The following is a 17,436-nucleotide window of genomic DNA, read 5'->3' as shown; positions in this document are numbered from 1 at the left end:
TGTTCTGCATTGGTAGTTACCAGATGAATAGCTCCCATCTAAACCGTGTTTGTTCATTTGGATTGCTCTAATGCACTTGGCACATATCTCGTGAGACAGAGGTGCAAATGATATATGACTATATATATACGGTATATGAGAATAATATGTATCATTTGCATCCTTCTTTTCTTTACTACATGCTGAATAAGCTATAAAATATGCATATACATGTGTATGACTATAACGAAAAATATACTTACTGCTAGCAAAGACATGTATATGCATATAATATTACAGGGGGTATTTAAACAAGCCCCCTATGAACACAGGATCCATTTAGTGTATGAGAATAGAAACTTACCTGGATAATTGTATTGCTCTACTGTAAAAGCAGTTGGAGGCCTTAGATCAACCACATTAGATATGTGTCAGTTTTGCAACTGTCTAATATTCCATGTGACAGACAGGGCTTTAAACCCCCCTAAAAATGTATATAAAGATTCAGAGTCGTCTAGACCTTTCTCTTTTATTTCACTAGGTTTGATCCTGGGATAGTGAAGGAACTAATGTTATACATAACCTTAGAATTCAGTGTCGGGTTCGTCTATGAGCAGAATCCAGTTAGTGCCAGGGAGCCAAGATGCCAAGAAATTTGGCAAATTTGCCAAAAGAAAAAATCGTGAAACTCGAAAATTGACGCCAGCGAAAAGTCAATTTTGACTCTGGTGTTAAAGTCAATGGGCGCCTGAATAGTGCTCACTTTTTGGACACGCGTCCAAAATTTTTGACGCCGGCAAATTTTCGTGGGAGATTCGCGTATTTATTCGCCCATCACTAATGCCTGTTATAATAAATAATTACTATGTAAATAAGAATCAATGGTCCCCCAATGACTAACTTATGGTAATACTGCAAATAAAGAAAGAGCCAATTCCCTTACTGGGTATAAGGGGTCTGAATAGAACCTGTGCTCTAGCTAAAGTCAACCTAATCGGAAGGCTATTGTTAGTGATAATTTTACATTATTATTGAAGTAATTGAAACACACTTGTTTCTGCATGCCCATAAAATGCAGTTGCATTGTATAATGTGCTAACACACTAAAGTAATTCAATATCTTTCACTATTTGGATTGGATACATAGGGGCAGATTTACTAAAGGGCGAAATGACCATCGCTATCGAAAATTCGCCAGAAATAGGGTGGTTAGCGCAGTTTTGTGCTCTATTGCCAGGCGAATTTTCGCTCAGGCGAACAATCGTTACTCCACAAAATCACTAAAGTGTGACGTTTACAGGACGTTACCTCTTTCGCCAGAGTTTCCTTCTCCACCTTAAACCGGGTGAACTGATAAGTTGAAGCTACATCCTCCCCAATCTTATGTCAGCGACATCATATCCTGTATGCCGGAAACAGATAGAAGTTGTAAAAAAAAGCTGATGTTTTTTATTTTCTAAAGCAGGATTGCCTTCTAAAGTTGTAACTGTTAAAGATTTATGTGTTAACATTTCTTTCCCAACCATTTGAGGGGCATGCCACATTTGTTTTAGGTTGGAATCATGTCTAGGACATTAGAGGATCACTTTTGTTTTTATTTTGTAATAATAAGTGGCCACTTCAAGCATTTGCACCAATATATCCAATAAAGACATCTATGCGACCTATATGTACCCGCCCTATAAAAATGTACCTAAGAGTACTAACGAAGTAGCGAAACTTCACCAGCGTTCGGCTGCTGAGAAGCAATTTTGCATTTTAGTGAATAAGTTTAGTGATAACAAATTTACGCCTGGTGAAGTGGTGCGAAGTGTGGCGAATATTCGCCCTTTAGTGAATTTGCCCCATAGTGTATCGCTTCTTGTACAGCTGAACTATATTTTTGGAATCTGATAGATGCTTAGATTTCTGACCCATCTTCTAGCCAAGCAACACCATTTCCTAGTCAATATTAGGATCCTGGCACCACTCAGTCGCACCATCTGCATCATGTCAAAGACACACAAGCTGTGTTCTATCAACCTGGGTAGGGTTGCCACCTTTTCTTGCTTTGGAATCTGGACAGGAGCAGCAACAGTGATGTCAGAGGAGGGGTTATGCTTTGATGGGGCGTGGCATTGACATGAAGGGACGGGTCAGTGATGCAAAGGGGTGGGACAGTCCCACGAAGGGGAGGGCCAATGACGTAGCAGCCTGTGATTGCCCAAATTGCTCAGGAAGCAGGGGACAGGCTTGCCCAGTTTTCAGACTTCTGACTGTCCGGTCAGGCCTGGATTTGTGGCAGGCCACAAAGTCCCGAGCCTAGGGAGGAAAATTATGCTGAGGAGCACCGGTGCTCCGGCGTGTGCACTCGCTGGGGTGTGGGAGGTTGGCGCTAGGACCGTGCAGTCGGCCCTCAGATGGGCGATAAGACCACTCGGCCTAGGGATGCTCGTGATCCGAATCCGGCCGTGTTCAGTTAAAAACCGGACAGGTGGCAACCCTATTTGTAGTTGACAGTACCTTGCATTTGATCCAAACTAAGATATTAATAATAGTGATGGTCAAATTTCTCCAGTTCCGCTTCGCCGAAAAATTCAAGAATTTCCCGCAAAATTCGCGAAACGGCGAAAAATTTGTGATACTCTAAAATAGGAACCGCGTCAATTGTGGACGCGCGTTGTAAAAGTCGCTTGCATCAATTTGGACGCAGTTGTTAAAGTCAATAGGCGTCCGAATAGTGCTGACGTGCAGCGATTTTGATGCAAGCGACTTTTCAGACGCGCGTCCAAAATTGACGAGGGTCCTATTTTTGAAAATGTATTCGCCCATCACTAATAATTAATCCTTATTAAGCCCTTATGGCATCATCTTGGAGGTGTGTGCGTGTGGGGGGGTCATCCAGTTAGAATATTATGCCTCACAGACTTGGCAATATAAGATTCAGTTGCACTGCACTAAGGGAAGGAGGATTTTTGCAAGATAAAAAAACAGGGTCAGGATATTGTCTCAGAATCAGGGGTGCTTCGCCAATGAGGCGAGTTGAGGCTGTCGCCTCAGGCGGCAGCGCCTGACTAGGTACCAGGGGCAGCAAAAATGCTGCTCCTGGTATTTTAAGAGCAAATTTCCAGGGGAGGGGGGCAGCAGCAACTGCTGCTGCCTCAGGTGGCGGAGGGGCCAGGATCACCGCTGCTCAGAATAGTTGTATTTTACAGCAGAATAAATGCCAGGCTGATCTCGTGCCACCTTATCATTTGGTACTTTACATAGAACGTGTTATTATTTTATTTATTTTGCTAAGGGTCACATTTCCAGTGCATTTGTGGCCAAAACTTTATGTTTAAGCCGCATCTATTGCGCTTAATAATTGGCTCAGACTTTATCGCACACACTGAGACTAAATCCAACCCCAGCATTTTTACACCTGAACACCCAGCGGGGAGGAGGATACAGAGAAAACACAAGAGGACTGTAAAAGGCAAGAAAAGTCCAGGTTAAGATTCCTCCTCTGTCCCTGCCTCCTTCCCTCCCGAGTGCGACTGATCGCGCTTCCTAATGACAGACTGAAAGGGAACCTGAGCTTAAACTCTCTCTCTCCCCCAAGCTCGCAGCTTTCAAATGCAAATCCCTCGCCACGAGACAACCCCTCCCCAATCATAACCCTTTGCTCATTCTTATACTCCGGGCTCCATCTGTAGTTTCTTGTCAAGAGAGAAGCTTTCAGCTTGGGCGCAGTTGTAGCAGTCGCGGTTTCCAGGAGGAACAAAAAAAAAAAAGAAGTCACTGTGCAGTCGCGTCTCGCTGGAGTCAGATGAAGTGTCGCTAGTGAAGGGAGCAGAATCGCACTCTTCACATCACAAAGCTGCTGTGATTGCCAGTGGAGCGCACACACCTCCTCCTACAACTTCTCCGCGGAGACAGCGCCAGCGCAAAGCACGTGTCTGAAGGAGAGGCGCAGCGCGCACGGAATTTACAAAAATCCAAGAGGGAATAAGGTAAGATTTGTCTTTTTTTTCTTATGTCCTTTTTTCCCCCCCTTACATCTATGTGCAGTGTCAGTAGAGAGGTTCGCTCGTTTGCACGCACCATCAATGACATTTAGAAGTTACTTCGGTTTTTAGAAGACATATAAGAGGCAGACAGATCCTGGGAAAAAAAGAGAAGCCAATATAGTCTTCCAGCTTTTCTTTGTGAAGGTAAATAGACGCTACACAGGGCGGCAGAGCCAGTGCGACAGTAAAGGAAGCGCAAGTGAGAAAAGACCTTGGAGTTAGCGCTGCTGCTGCTACATTTGTTCATTGATGGTGCGCGCCGGTGTTACTACTACATCCCACTCCCATGTCACTCAATGGGAACGTGTTGAAGCTTCTTCCTTTCATGAAACACATTGGAGTAGTTATTGCTCTGATTCCCGAATTGCTGAGCGACTACTGTGTTCCAGGCAATTGGAGCGCAAGCTAAGGTCAGAGAGGGGGGATGTTCAAGCATGACTTGGCTATGCACCCCTAATGTGAAATTATTATCTCAGCATTTGCCTTTTACACTTCACTGAGGTTCCCATTGCCACTCCACTGATGCCAGGCCCACAGCACACAATCCAATAATAATTATCCCCTAGATTAACAAGAGCTGTTCATTTCCAATTCCAGCCAGGTACCTGATTTCAAAGCCTGCAAGAATATAAATGCTAGGCCAGCACATATGCTAAGAATAAAAACTGCTTACTTACTTGCTGTGCTCTAACACACATTATGAAGGTCAGTGCTTGCAAGCCTGAGCGTTTAAAGGCAACATCAACTTTTTTTTTTTTTTTTTGAAACTATACTGAAATATCATTAATGAGACGTGCCATTAGATGGATTCAGCAGTGGCAGACATGACTCTTTGCGCGTGTATTCGTTGAAATATGCGCTTCGATGATGTTTATGGTGTTATTTTATTTTTAAAAATCAATTTATGGGAACAATCCTGTTTTTTTTTTAACAATAATAGTGTGACACTTCTGAAAGGTCATATTAGAATGATGGTCGGTAGCAGCTCAGGCTTTGTTGTACAACTTGACTAAATAATGAGCAGGTATTTTTAAAGACTATTTAGAGTTTTATATTGTTGCCTCTAGTGAAAATCCATACACTTTAAGGAAGGGAGTACAAAATCCATTATTCCGATACCCGTGACACTGTAGAATCCTAGATCTTTCCATCTTTACTTTACCTCCTGGTGTGCCAGAGCTCACCGCTAGAACCGATGTGATAATTGATAGGGATTATACTGATTCCTGGTTGTCTCATTTGCTGCTGCAGCCACACGGATGGGGATGTCACATTATTGGAAGGTACCTCTGTGTATTCATTTGCAATGTGATGAATAAGCACCCTGACAACAGGCTCTTAATCAGAATGTTGTACTTATTATACATGTACAGTGCTCATTAGCGTTTCAATGACTTCTAGTGTTTCAGAAGTAGGAAGGGTATGCTGCTGCCTACCAATGTGAAGTTATGATCCTTACAAGAGTGCATTGTGCCTTATGCACCTGCATTGATTATACATGAGGTTGCTGCGGCTAATCAATATCCTCTATTCGCTTTAAAAGTGCAATAACTGCGTTCTAAATTTCATGACTGCAACAAAAAAGAGCCGGCCAGGCTTTCATTAACTTCTCCAGATGCGACTTTTAAATTGCAACAAATGACTTGACACTGACCAAGCTGCTGAGTGCCAAAACCCATTCATCGTCGGTTATTAAATGGAAGTGTTGCCTTGATTAGGAGAAGGTTCTTGCAGTGCTTTGGTGTGCTTGCCGATGGCTGTTCTAACCATAACCGCCTCTTTGGTTAGCAGGACCCTTTGTGAAGGCTAAGTGTGATTTGGATTAGCTTGTCACTTGTCATCTGTTTCCCTGTTAACATTCGGTGCCTCCTGTTGCAGCTAGTGTTCCAGTGTGCAGTTATACAGATCTTTTAAACATCTTGCAGCACCCTTACCTTGTCCTGTAGAAACAATGGGGTGCTGCTAGCCAGCTGGCACATTGTACATCATGCACACCCCTTACTTTAGCACAGCACTACATCCCAAGAGTGCTATACAGTATATGACAGCATTGCATAATTTGCCTTAGCTGCTGACATATTCTGTTTTTTCATCAAGAGATTTAACATTAGTCCTCTTTCCCTGTATTTAACACCTTGCAACACTGACTTTACAATAGGTAACATTTGATTGCTTTCTGTAATTTATTTGATTCTTAAAACTTATGTCTGCACAAAGCAACTTGTTTTCTATACAAACTAGCTGTACCAGTCAATTTTTTTTGGATCCCATTAAAACATCACTGGAACAATTCCTATTTAGCTCTATCTTTTGGAGATTTATAGCTCAGCTTTTAATTTTTGTGCTGGCTGACTAAGTACACATGTACCCGATATCGATCCCATTTTATAGAGAATGATGAGATTCACGAAACTTGTAGCTGAAAGGAATCCTAGAACCTTATCTAATCATAACAAAACATGGCTGGTTTAATACTATATGGAGTTAATAATTCAGAAATGCCTCAGGGACAGCTTCTAGAAATTCTTTAGTACAATGTTACTTTTGATACGGTACTTACATTCCTGATCTATATTTAAGGCCACATTTATTGGTGTATAGTTCTGTATACATTGATATGGCCAGTGTATTTTATAAATCCACTAATGATATTGCGAGTTCACTTAAAAACAGAAAGGGCATTTAGTATTCAATTAAAAGTCTGTTTAAAATGATGTTAAATCTGGTTGGCATAGGTTTACAAAGTGAAACATGAAAGCCAGTTGGGTTCAGGTATTAGTTTTGTTTGGTAGAGTCTTTTTGGAAATGAAATACTATCTAGTAGTGGTGAAGCTAAAAATAGCTGTGTGTCTAATCTGTTTATCTGTGGGAGAGACTTGTATAGCAAAGACTATGATAGTAACACACACCTTAGAAAAATAAAATATACCCAGTAGCGATGATTGAATTTGTCCCTTTTGCTTTGCCGAAAAATCCGCAAATTTACTGCAAAATTTGCGTAAAAAATTTGCTAAATGCCTTGAAGTCAATGGGCATCAAAATAATTTTGACGTGCGTCAATTTTGACGCCTGCGGCAATTTTTAAACGTGCACCTATTTTGCCCAAATGCATTAAAGTCGATGGGCGTCTGAATAATTTTGATGAGCGTCAATTTTTACACAAGTTTACTAGCTGATGGCAAAACGCAGAAATTAGCGCCTGTCGAATTTATCTGCCCATCACCAATACCCAGTGTTTGACTGGTCCTCCTAGGGTCCACAGGTTATTATGGATAGTGCTAAATGTTACAGGTGTTATTTCAGCCTATGTTGGGAACAAGTCGTGGCTGATCTGTTCTAACCCGGGTTTTGGGCCCACCTGGAGATACCCTGGTAATCTGGCAGGTCAGTTTGACCCTGAATATGCCTCACCGCACACATATAGATGAGGGGTCATTTATAAATGCATTCACAATTACAGATGCTTTCCCAATGCAGACTGATACAATTCATGAAGTGCTTGTGTCCAGCCAAGCTTCTGCACTTTCACATGGTTACCACTGCATGCATCCTGACTCTTCTGATGAATGGTCGCTACAGCTACTCCACACTTGGAGCTACCTTCAGGCCGTTATGCCAGAGGCTTTCATCAATAGGTATATTAGACTTGATCCCTGAGATACAAACGTTGTTTTGAATGAGTGCTCCAGAAGTGACAAGGCTTGCATCTTACTTGTGTAAAAATGCTGTTGTGTCCATTTTCACAATTTGGGGGCAATTGTAGGGGATGCAGCTGGCTACAATTACATTGGAATTATGAGTACTCTGCAAAATGGGTACACATCATGGCAATATTCCTCCAAAATTGTATCCCTGTGTCCTGCTACATGTCAGTAGCCTTGTATTAAAAGCTATTATGCTCCTTTTTCAACATCTTGGGATTTGTGAAGTGTAGCATGTATTACAGAAATGTTAGACCTCAAGGCTATCCAGGTGTTTCGGAAGTATTACACACATCACCCCCAAGGATTCTGGGTGCTGCAGTCCATCAGTTCTGTAGTCTCTAGACCGCAAAATGACTCCAAAAAAGCTAACTCTGGATATGGAACTAACTTACTATCACTCACACTAACACTAGTGCTACTTTATGTATCTGTATTTTGATTGGCATAGAGGTATGGTGCAGTGGTGTACTTCCAGCTTTGTCCAATATTAAAGAAGTTTAGAATTTTTATTGGGAAACACAGAAACAGCATAAATATTAAATTAAGCAAAACTGCTATTTTGTTATCCTTCGAAAGCTTTGGGCTGTTCTGACTACTAAGAGACAAGGATAATATTACTGTCAGTAGTAGCCAGTAGAGGTCACTGTGGTACAATTCAAAGAGATCCACTGACTGAAGAATGACGGGGGAGGGGGGGGAGAAATGATAAAAAAAAAGTACCTTGTTTGCATCTATCATAATTTTAGATTTCAGAAAACTTGTTGCTAAGCCTAAATCTGCTTTTGTGAAGAGCAAGGGTAGGAAATAGAAGTGACTGCATGCAGGTTTTGGCAGAATATTGTCAGCAGTAACCACTGCTCTTTTGAAATGACAAAAAGGGCAAATACAAATAAGAGCTTTTATCATTTAATACTGTATACTCTGTTGTCTCCTTTGGTTGTATTTCACTTTCAGTTGTGCTCAACAGCCTCTTGAAAAAGCCTATGCGTTTGGCAGCTAACACGCTTTGTACTTTTGCACCATAAGGAATAAAGGCATTTTGCTATAACATAGGATCTCTGAAAACATTAAATATCATATAGCCTCTGTTTTACTGGATAGAACACCTTAATGGAATGGTTTAGTGAATTATAGCTCCGTTTTCAATTTTTCGATTAAAGTTCACTGGCACTTGTTGGCTGGTGTGGCCGGCACAAACCTAAGCTTCTTCATGGCAGCATTGATTTAATATACTGTAGAGTTATTTCCCATAGTAATATCCAGGAATATTACTTCATGTGACCCCACTAGATAATAATCTGTATACAGTGTATATAGAGTCTGAAGATACGCGCACTCATCCCTAGAAAAAAGCAAAAAAAGCCAGGTGCTGTCACAAAAAGGAATATTAGCTTAAGGAACACGGAGCACTCATGGGACTTAATTTATAAACTTTAATGGTGTAAGTGGATGTTTCGGCCCTGCACAGAGGAGTGATGTCTTGATAAAGGTCCTCTGTGCAGGACCGAAACATTCAGTTACACCATTAAAGTTTTGCCCCATCAGTCCCATGAGTGCTCCGTGTTCTTTATGCTGATATATATATCCTTCAAAATGGACCAGCACTCCAAGGTTTCAAGTGTTCAAACTTATTTTATTTTATATCCTTGATGTGGGCCGAAACATTGGATACACAAGTGATATGAAAATAAAATAATTAGAACACTTGAAACCTTGGAGTGCCGTGTATATATATATATATATATATATATATATATATATATATATATATATATATATATATATATATATATATATATATATATATATATATACATTATCAAAAATAACCACACTCCAAGAACTTCTCAAGTGAAAAACACAAAAAAAAGTATTTCCACATTTTGGCACCATCACTTGGGCCGTCTTCAGGAAGACTGCCTGAAGATGGCCCAAGTGCTGCTGCCGAAACGTTGAAATACTTTTTTTTGTAGCCACAAACATACAAAAAAAAGGTATTGATTAAGGAACCTTTCCTGGTTCCATGTTTTATAAGTCATTTAGTATCTCTGCAATTGTAGGTATTTTAAATCACAGGGAGTTTTAGTTACAAAATTATGATCATAAAACTAACAAGTCACTACACAACATCAAGGTAAACAAACACCATATAGTGGTCCTAACTATTTGCCTTCTGTCATATTTTTCATTGGCTGGCACCTCCCTGCATGGTAGCATTTCTTGGGAAATGGAGGTACCAGCCCATGAGAAACATGAGCGGAGGTAATTAGTTTGGACCACGAAACCTTGATGTGGTATGGGGACCTGCCAATTTTATGATCATAATTTTGTAGCTAATAATTGATGTAGCTAATTACTTAGAAAAGAGGAGAACAGGGAACGTATGTATCTATATATATATATATATATATATATATATTTTTTTTTTTTTTAATTTATTTGAATAGAAAATGTAATTATGATCTATATCAGATTAAACATGTCTTTGAAACATTTTATAGTAAATATAAAACATACCAGAATCCAAACTTATGCTATGCCTCCAGCCGTGTTGATTTTTACTTAGCATTAATCAGAAATAGAGTTTGCTGTAAGTTTCTGAGATGCTTTTCTTTTTGTAATGTTGCACATACTTTTGCACAGAATGATGCCTACAAGGGATCAATAATCAGAGCACCCCTGTGACTCTTGCCCTTGATGCCTACTAAATATATTTTATTTATTTATTTTTACATATTTTCATGTCTTTTAGTTTCAGGTTTGCAGCAAAAAAGCTTTATGTGTTCTTTTATTCTGTAATTTTTTAATGCAGCCTTCCTATGACCAGTTCAGCTATTATACATCCGCAGGCACAATTCTGTAAGTCTTTGGCGCTGATCAGCACATTAACTAGTATGTCTCATGGGAAATTCAGCGATGTGTCTACCGTAATTTGTTTACTTCAGTTTCTTATTCCACATTTACGTGCTTCCTTCAGTAACACTCCCTGTACATTTACTCTACCAGTAGACTCATTTGTTGGTATTTTTTGACCTTATATATTTTTTTTATTTGCTGATGTGTTTAATTTTAATGCTTTGGACTTTGGCATAAATACTTTATTTGTTAATATATTTTCTTTTCCTTCAGTCATTTTTATACTATATAACAACAGAAAGCTCAGCTGAATTCCTGCTAATTTGATATGCTTTTTTTGTATTTCTTTTTAATTTATTATTTTTAAGCAACCTCTTTCCAATGTCATGCTAAGTTTGTGTGTATCTTTTAAATAGCTCCTAAATGGTAGCACCTTTTTATTGTGCTGTAGCTAAAATCAGCATATTAAGTGGCAGATTTACTAAGGTTAGAATGGTAAATTCAAATTTTTTTTGGACAAAACTCACAAATTTGAATTTTAAACCACCAATTCAAATTTGAATTAGAATGTGAGATTTACCACACCTTGACCATGAAAAAAGTTCTACTGTTCTCCACCTAAAATGGGCCACCTGTCAATTGAACTACTTGAAGATGTTAATAGTAGTGATGAGCCAAATTTTTGCCAAGCTTTGCTTTGAAAATTACCCCCATAGACTCTAATGGGAGAAAAAAAAATGTTGTGTGCCAAAAAAAATTTAACGCGCAAAAGGAGGAAAACTCAGTTCAAATTCGATTTGAATTTGATCAAGTTTTCGGGTCGGGACTATTCAATCGGATTTTAGACTCACATTCTTTCATAAATAACATACCATTCGAATTGTGAATAAAAAAATTCAAATAACTCTAAAATTCGACCTTTGTTAAATAACCCCCTAAATGTGTACATATATAACACATGAAAACACTTTCTTCAGAGTTGAAGAATACATTTTATAAGGCTGATTTTGGTGCAGCACTAGGTGCTAAAATTGGCACAAAACTGCTCCTATTAAAATGTGATACACACATGGACGGATTTACATAGAGGGCGCCCCTAGGCCTGCTGTCATTTATCGCCCTGTACCCTCCCCTTTATTCGCACAAATTTTTGGAGAAATTGGGATTGGTGCATGGGAAATTTAAAAAACTATCATATCTCCTGCACATCCCCAGTGCTTCTGAACCAATATGGTTGTGGTTGGGCAGCATGCCGCCCCCTAAAATCCTGCCACCCTAGGCCCGGGCCTTGGTGGCCTTTCCACAAATCCGGGCCTGGATACACAATGCATTTGCGCTTACTCATGGTAAGATATACTAGACTTTCCACCAATTTTCTAGTTGGGCCTCCTTCAGTGTATGAAGTGAAAGGCCAAAGTGCAGCATTATTGGCTTTCACAATGTCATTCCTCAGATAGGGAGATGGGCCTGTAACCAGAATTGATCATTTTTGAAGACAAATACACAATACAACCATACTTAACACCCTCAGATCACAGTAGCTATGCAGCCTTTAGCCTTATTTTAATATATAATAGATATCCACTTACTGGTCTACTTGGGTATAAAAAAGCAAATATTGAAATCAGAATATTTCTTAGTTGAGTTTGAAGTGCCTTGAGACAATCAAATCAATATCCAACTGTCTGCACTTTGATATAGGTTAAACTGGCAAAAATATTAGCATTTAAATTGATGCAAAGCTAGTCGTGAAGGAATAGGTTAGAGAACTATTGACTTGGAAGAAGGCATTGTGTATCTTATGTTTATTAGAGGATTGGTATGTTGGCATGAAGAAAAAGGTCATATTTTGTATTCAGCCAAGTTAAATTATTTTGTCAAGCAACCATCCCATCCAACACTTTGTGGTCTAATATTTGGAGAGCCAACACGTTTGCTGGGATTCTAAAGGTTATTCTCTCTAAGCCCATCCTGAGTGACTTTATAACCACACAGTCATCATCATCATCATCATAATTTATATAGCGCCGACAAGATACGCAGTGCTTTGTCGTTATGTTAGAATCTCAGCGTGGCATCTGTGTTCCAAAGAGCTTCTGGAACCCCGCAAAATGCTGTACCTAATTTGTAGATTATGAATATTCAAAAGTAAATTGAGCATGTATGGCCCTTTAAAATGGTAGAGAATAATAAATACTGGGTTATTTATACATTTTGGGAAAAGTCAACTAAATAAATTAAATGTTTTATAGGTGCTTCAGTTAGTTTTGGTTATTTGTGATTCATTTTATGATAGCACCAGGGCCATCGACTGAAATGAAAGGCACCATAACTCTGATGTATTTATACTGTAGATAATATATGATAATATCATTTTTTTATATATATATATGGAGCCTCTCTGCTGCCTGGGAGTTAAGTAGCATGTGCTCTGCTGAAGAAGGTAAATCACTGCAGTTCCAACAGTTAATAGATATTATGAATTATAAAGCTGTTGATAAAAATACATTCTATTTTTACTTGGATGTGAATATATGTAAGAGAGAGAGAGAGAGGGAGAGAAAGTCTATTATTATCCAAATATATCAGTGGATTCCTACAGTAGTTCTTGATTGACATTTAGTTTCTAAGTCTAAGATAACAGATATAAAATGTATCCCTCTGTTCTTAGCAAGAATAGGATAACAGGATAACAGTAACATTTACATGTAATAATTCAATAGTATACAATGCATGCACTATATATAGTGAATAAAGTACCCCCTCTTGTAAAATATAAGGATATTATTAGTTACCGAGGAGTTTCATGACCATATAAAAACACGAGGCCGAAGGCCGAGTGTTTTTATACAGGTCATGGAACTCCGAGGTAACTTCTAATATCCTCATATTTTACAACTGGGGGTACTTTATTTATTATAATACACAAGTTTCAGTGAGTCATGTGACAGAAATGACATCACTACTCACCGTTTATAACTGATGACATCACTACTCACCGTTTATAAGGATATAATTTACAGGATATTCATGGCTTTTGTGTATTATATATATATATATATATATAAAAAAAAAAAAATATATATATATATATAAATACACACACATTCCATTCTTGATATACTTTTGGTACATGCTGTTTCAGTAGTCTGGAGGAAGTAATTTTCTTTTGCAATCCTCACTTTCTTGTTAGGAGTATGTAATCATCTCTAGCAAGAAACAGTAGGCAGAAATAAATGTGAACTTAATAAGTTTCTACCATTCAGCTATAAAAGAACATAAAGCTCAGAGTTTAAAAGTCCAGTAAATCCTACATCTAAAAAGGCCTTGTAAATATGTAGTATTCTTACCTTTTGATCACCAGCCATATCAAGATAGTTTCATTTTGTGTAGACATCCATGTATTTGTAACCACAGCCCCTATCTCGCAACTACAGTAGTAAAATAATAATACTGAGATTTTCCTATATGCCTTTACAAAATGAATTCTGCATCTCCCACCTACTTAGGGTCTTAGAGCCTCATGTCTACGTAATGTTCTCAGCACAGAGGGGTTTCAAGTATTTTACTGTGAGTTGCATTGGGAAAACGGAGTATTTTTATTTAATTCAAATATTTTATTGCATTGGTTGTACACACAGCACTGGCATTGTAGGCATAACCAGAGTAACAGGTCAGCAACTCACGGTGGGGAATTATGGATACGTTGGTGTTATAAATAAATGGCAATTGGTTTATTAAAGATCATATCCTTCGAAATCTGAAAGACGGGCAAAAATAAATTAAGTTCTTTTGTTATAAACCTAAATCTGAGGTTGTATTACTTCCTTTTTTGAGTTGCATAATTCAATGACAAATACCTTTTTGACAGTATATGTCCATTTGAAGAAAAATAGGGTATATATATATATATTGAATGTATTCACAGACCATATAGTACACACAGCCGTGTATAATGTAGCTTCCAGCAAATGTGATTCTACATGGATTACCAAATCCAACACAAATGATAGCATTGACATTTTTACTTTCCTTTGCTTTCTAGAAAATCTACTTTAATGAGAGAATGCTTAGCCATTCCAAATGAGAAGAACCTTTACTATGTGTACCTACCTTTTAACAAAAGCAGTAGTAGTGCTATTTATAGGAGAGTGATCATGCTCATATATATATATCTATATATATATATATATATATATATATATATATATATATATAACAAGGGAAAGTTGTGCTCACCACTAATTTTTAAAATGATTAGGCGGGGGTGCAATGAGGGTGTGACCACAAAATACATATAGACAAATACAAGATTCCTCTGCACTCAACCCATTATCAATATATTTAAGACAGAGGGGCGTGGCCAACGCTGAAAGGGAATGGTCGCATAGAGCTGAGCTCCGCTCTTCCATCGGCCCACTGACTGCTTCTTACTGCGTGACTATGGGGAAATTGCAAGGGAATAAGGCACATAAGGACGGTGGTAAGACCCCGAAAAACTCCGGGCACCATAAAGACATTCCGGCAATTTTTTACAAGAAAAGCCGTGAGGCGGCTCAAGCCAAGATGGCGCCCGCAATGGCTGAAGAACCCGATGACGCAGTGTCACAGGCGCCTGATTCCTCGGACGGGGACAGTGATGCGGACAGCTCAATAGATGTCCAAACTTACCTGAAAAGGTTGCCTTCCAAAAGAGATATTAAAGAGATGCTCCACACGATGACTGACGAGATCCGCACCGAGCTTCACGGTATCCGCCAGGAACTGGAGAGCGTGGGAGTCAGGACTGACTCGCTAGAAAGGAGCCAAACGAAACTGGTGAGCAATCACAAACTACACCGAGCAGTCCTATTCAAACAGGCAAAAGAAATTGAGGATTTGCATAGACAAGTGGAAGATTTACAAAATCGGAGTCGGAGGAACAATATTAGGGTAAGAGGTGTGCCTGAATCTGTACAGAAAGAAGCTATATTACCCACTCTCCTCCAGATTTTTAATGGCATTCTAGAGCGTGAGGCCCACATAGCAATCCCTATTGATAGAGCGCACAGAGTGTACAAACCGAGGAACGCTCCACCTGAGGCGCCTAGAGACATACTGTGCTGTATAAATGACTTTCTGATTAAAGAAGAAATAATGCTGAAGGCGCGGAAGATCAAGAATCTCACTTTTGAGGATTCTTCCATTATACTATTACAGGACTTGTCCCTGACGACGCTTATTAAGAGAAAGCAACTTAAGCCTCTAACAGACCAACTAAAGGCGAAGGGGATACAGTTCAGATGGGGCTACCCTTTTAGCCTGACTGCCAACAATGACGGAAATCAAGTGACTCTGCGCATTCCGGCTGACTTAAAAGATTTCCTGCGGATTTTTCAACTGGATGATGTCGTCCTGGTCGGTTGGAACGATAAAGATAAAGGCCCCAAGGAGTCGTTCATGGAGATTGACGATGCCTGGCACGAAGTACCTTTGTCTCAAAGAACCCCAAAATCGTCGAGAAGCCGCTACACCAAAGAGACTTTACCCAATAAGAGGACACCGATTAAGGACTGGTCGGAGTCGTGAGTATACATTGCCTGGACTGTGATTCTTTACATTCACATGGACTATGTGTGATTGCGCACTTATTTCCCCCATTAAAGTTTATTAAAGTTTCTTATTGCACAGTCAGTGGGCCAATATGCAATGACTGTTCTCCCTTAACACTTGCTAACCACCCCCCCACAGTGGTATACCGCACCCGCGGGCGGTTCAGACCCATTAGCATTTGACTTAGTAGTAGCACATACTGGTTTGCTTACATTTCAATGTATGTTGTGTTATGCATGTTTTGGTTCTACCCTTTCCCCAAGAAGCAGGTCATACAGAGCGTATTTTCAGTCGCCTTAACCAAAATTTATCATTATGGGACGTAATATTGCTTTGACACTATGGTCACAAAATGTCAACGGGCTGAATAATCCCAAGAAAAGAGCGCAGATATTTAACAATTGCAGAAAACATGATGCGAAAATTCTTTACTTGCAGGAAACCCACATTAAATCTGCCCATGTATCGGTACTGAGAAACAAATGGTATGACAAGGTGTTTTCTAGTACCCATCCGGAAACTAAGGTGAAGGGAACTTCGATCCTCATTCATAAAGATGTGCCGTTTACCCTTCTAGATTCAAAGATAGATGCAGAGGGCCATTTTGTTATGTTGAAAGCAAATATATACAATGTTACGATGACACTGTGCTCGGTGTATATCCCAACCAACAATCAACACGGCTTTATTAGGAAGGTGACCCAAATCCTAGCCGACTTTGCGGAGGGTATTCTCCTAGTAGGGGGCGATTTTAATGTGGCACTCAACCCGCTTATGGACTGCTCTTCCCGAAAATCAGCCATTACCTATAAAACGTTAAAGTCTATTAAGGGTCACCTCAACAAACTCAACCTAATTGACATTTGGCGGACCCATAATCCTAAAGAGAGAGATTATACTTTCTTCTCCAACTCGCATAATAGCTATACGAGGATAGACCACATGTTGATTAATCAAAAATGGTTACATATCGTCAAGAACATACAAATTGAACCGATATTGCTGTCTGATCATGCACCATATCTAGCCACGGTGGAAATACCAAATACTACGAAAGCAGACTTTGCGTGGCGGTTTAATGAACGGATTCTCTTAAATAAGAACACTAGAGACACTATAGGCGACCTGATTAATGACACTATACTGTATAATAATTTGCCAGGAACGAATCCATCTACGTTGTGGGAAACGCTCAAAGTAGTTACTAGAGGCAACCTCATAGCCTTAAGTTCCAGACTGAAAAAAGAACACAACTCTAAAACACAACTATTATT

General features: G+C 39.2%; 1 protein-coding gene across 1 annotated transcript in view; it reads left to right on the top strand.

Moving 5' to 3' along the window:
* Positions 1-3,232: 3,232 nt before the first annotated feature.
* The window catches only part of LOC108695235 (cadherin-7), a 116,181-nt gene continuing 101,977 nt past the window's right edge, over positions 3,233-17,436 (top strand). Inside the window, exon 1 of the mRNA XM_018223618.2 lies at positions 3,233-3,953. The gene's annotated coding sequence lies outside the window, so the exon portion shown is untranslated. The remainder of the gene's footprint in view (positions 3,954-17,436) is intronic.

This window comes from Xenopus laevis, chromosome 6S, assembly GCF_017654675.1.
Source record: "Xenopus laevis strain J_2021 chromosome 6S, Xenopus_laevis_v10.1, whole genome shotgun sequence".
NCBI classification, from domain to species: domain Eukaryota; kingdom Metazoa; phylum Chordata; class Amphibia; order Anura; family Pipidae; genus Xenopus; species Xenopus laevis.
Note: the sequence above shows the minus strand (reverse complement) of the source record. Positions and strands in the feature narration are given on the sequence as shown.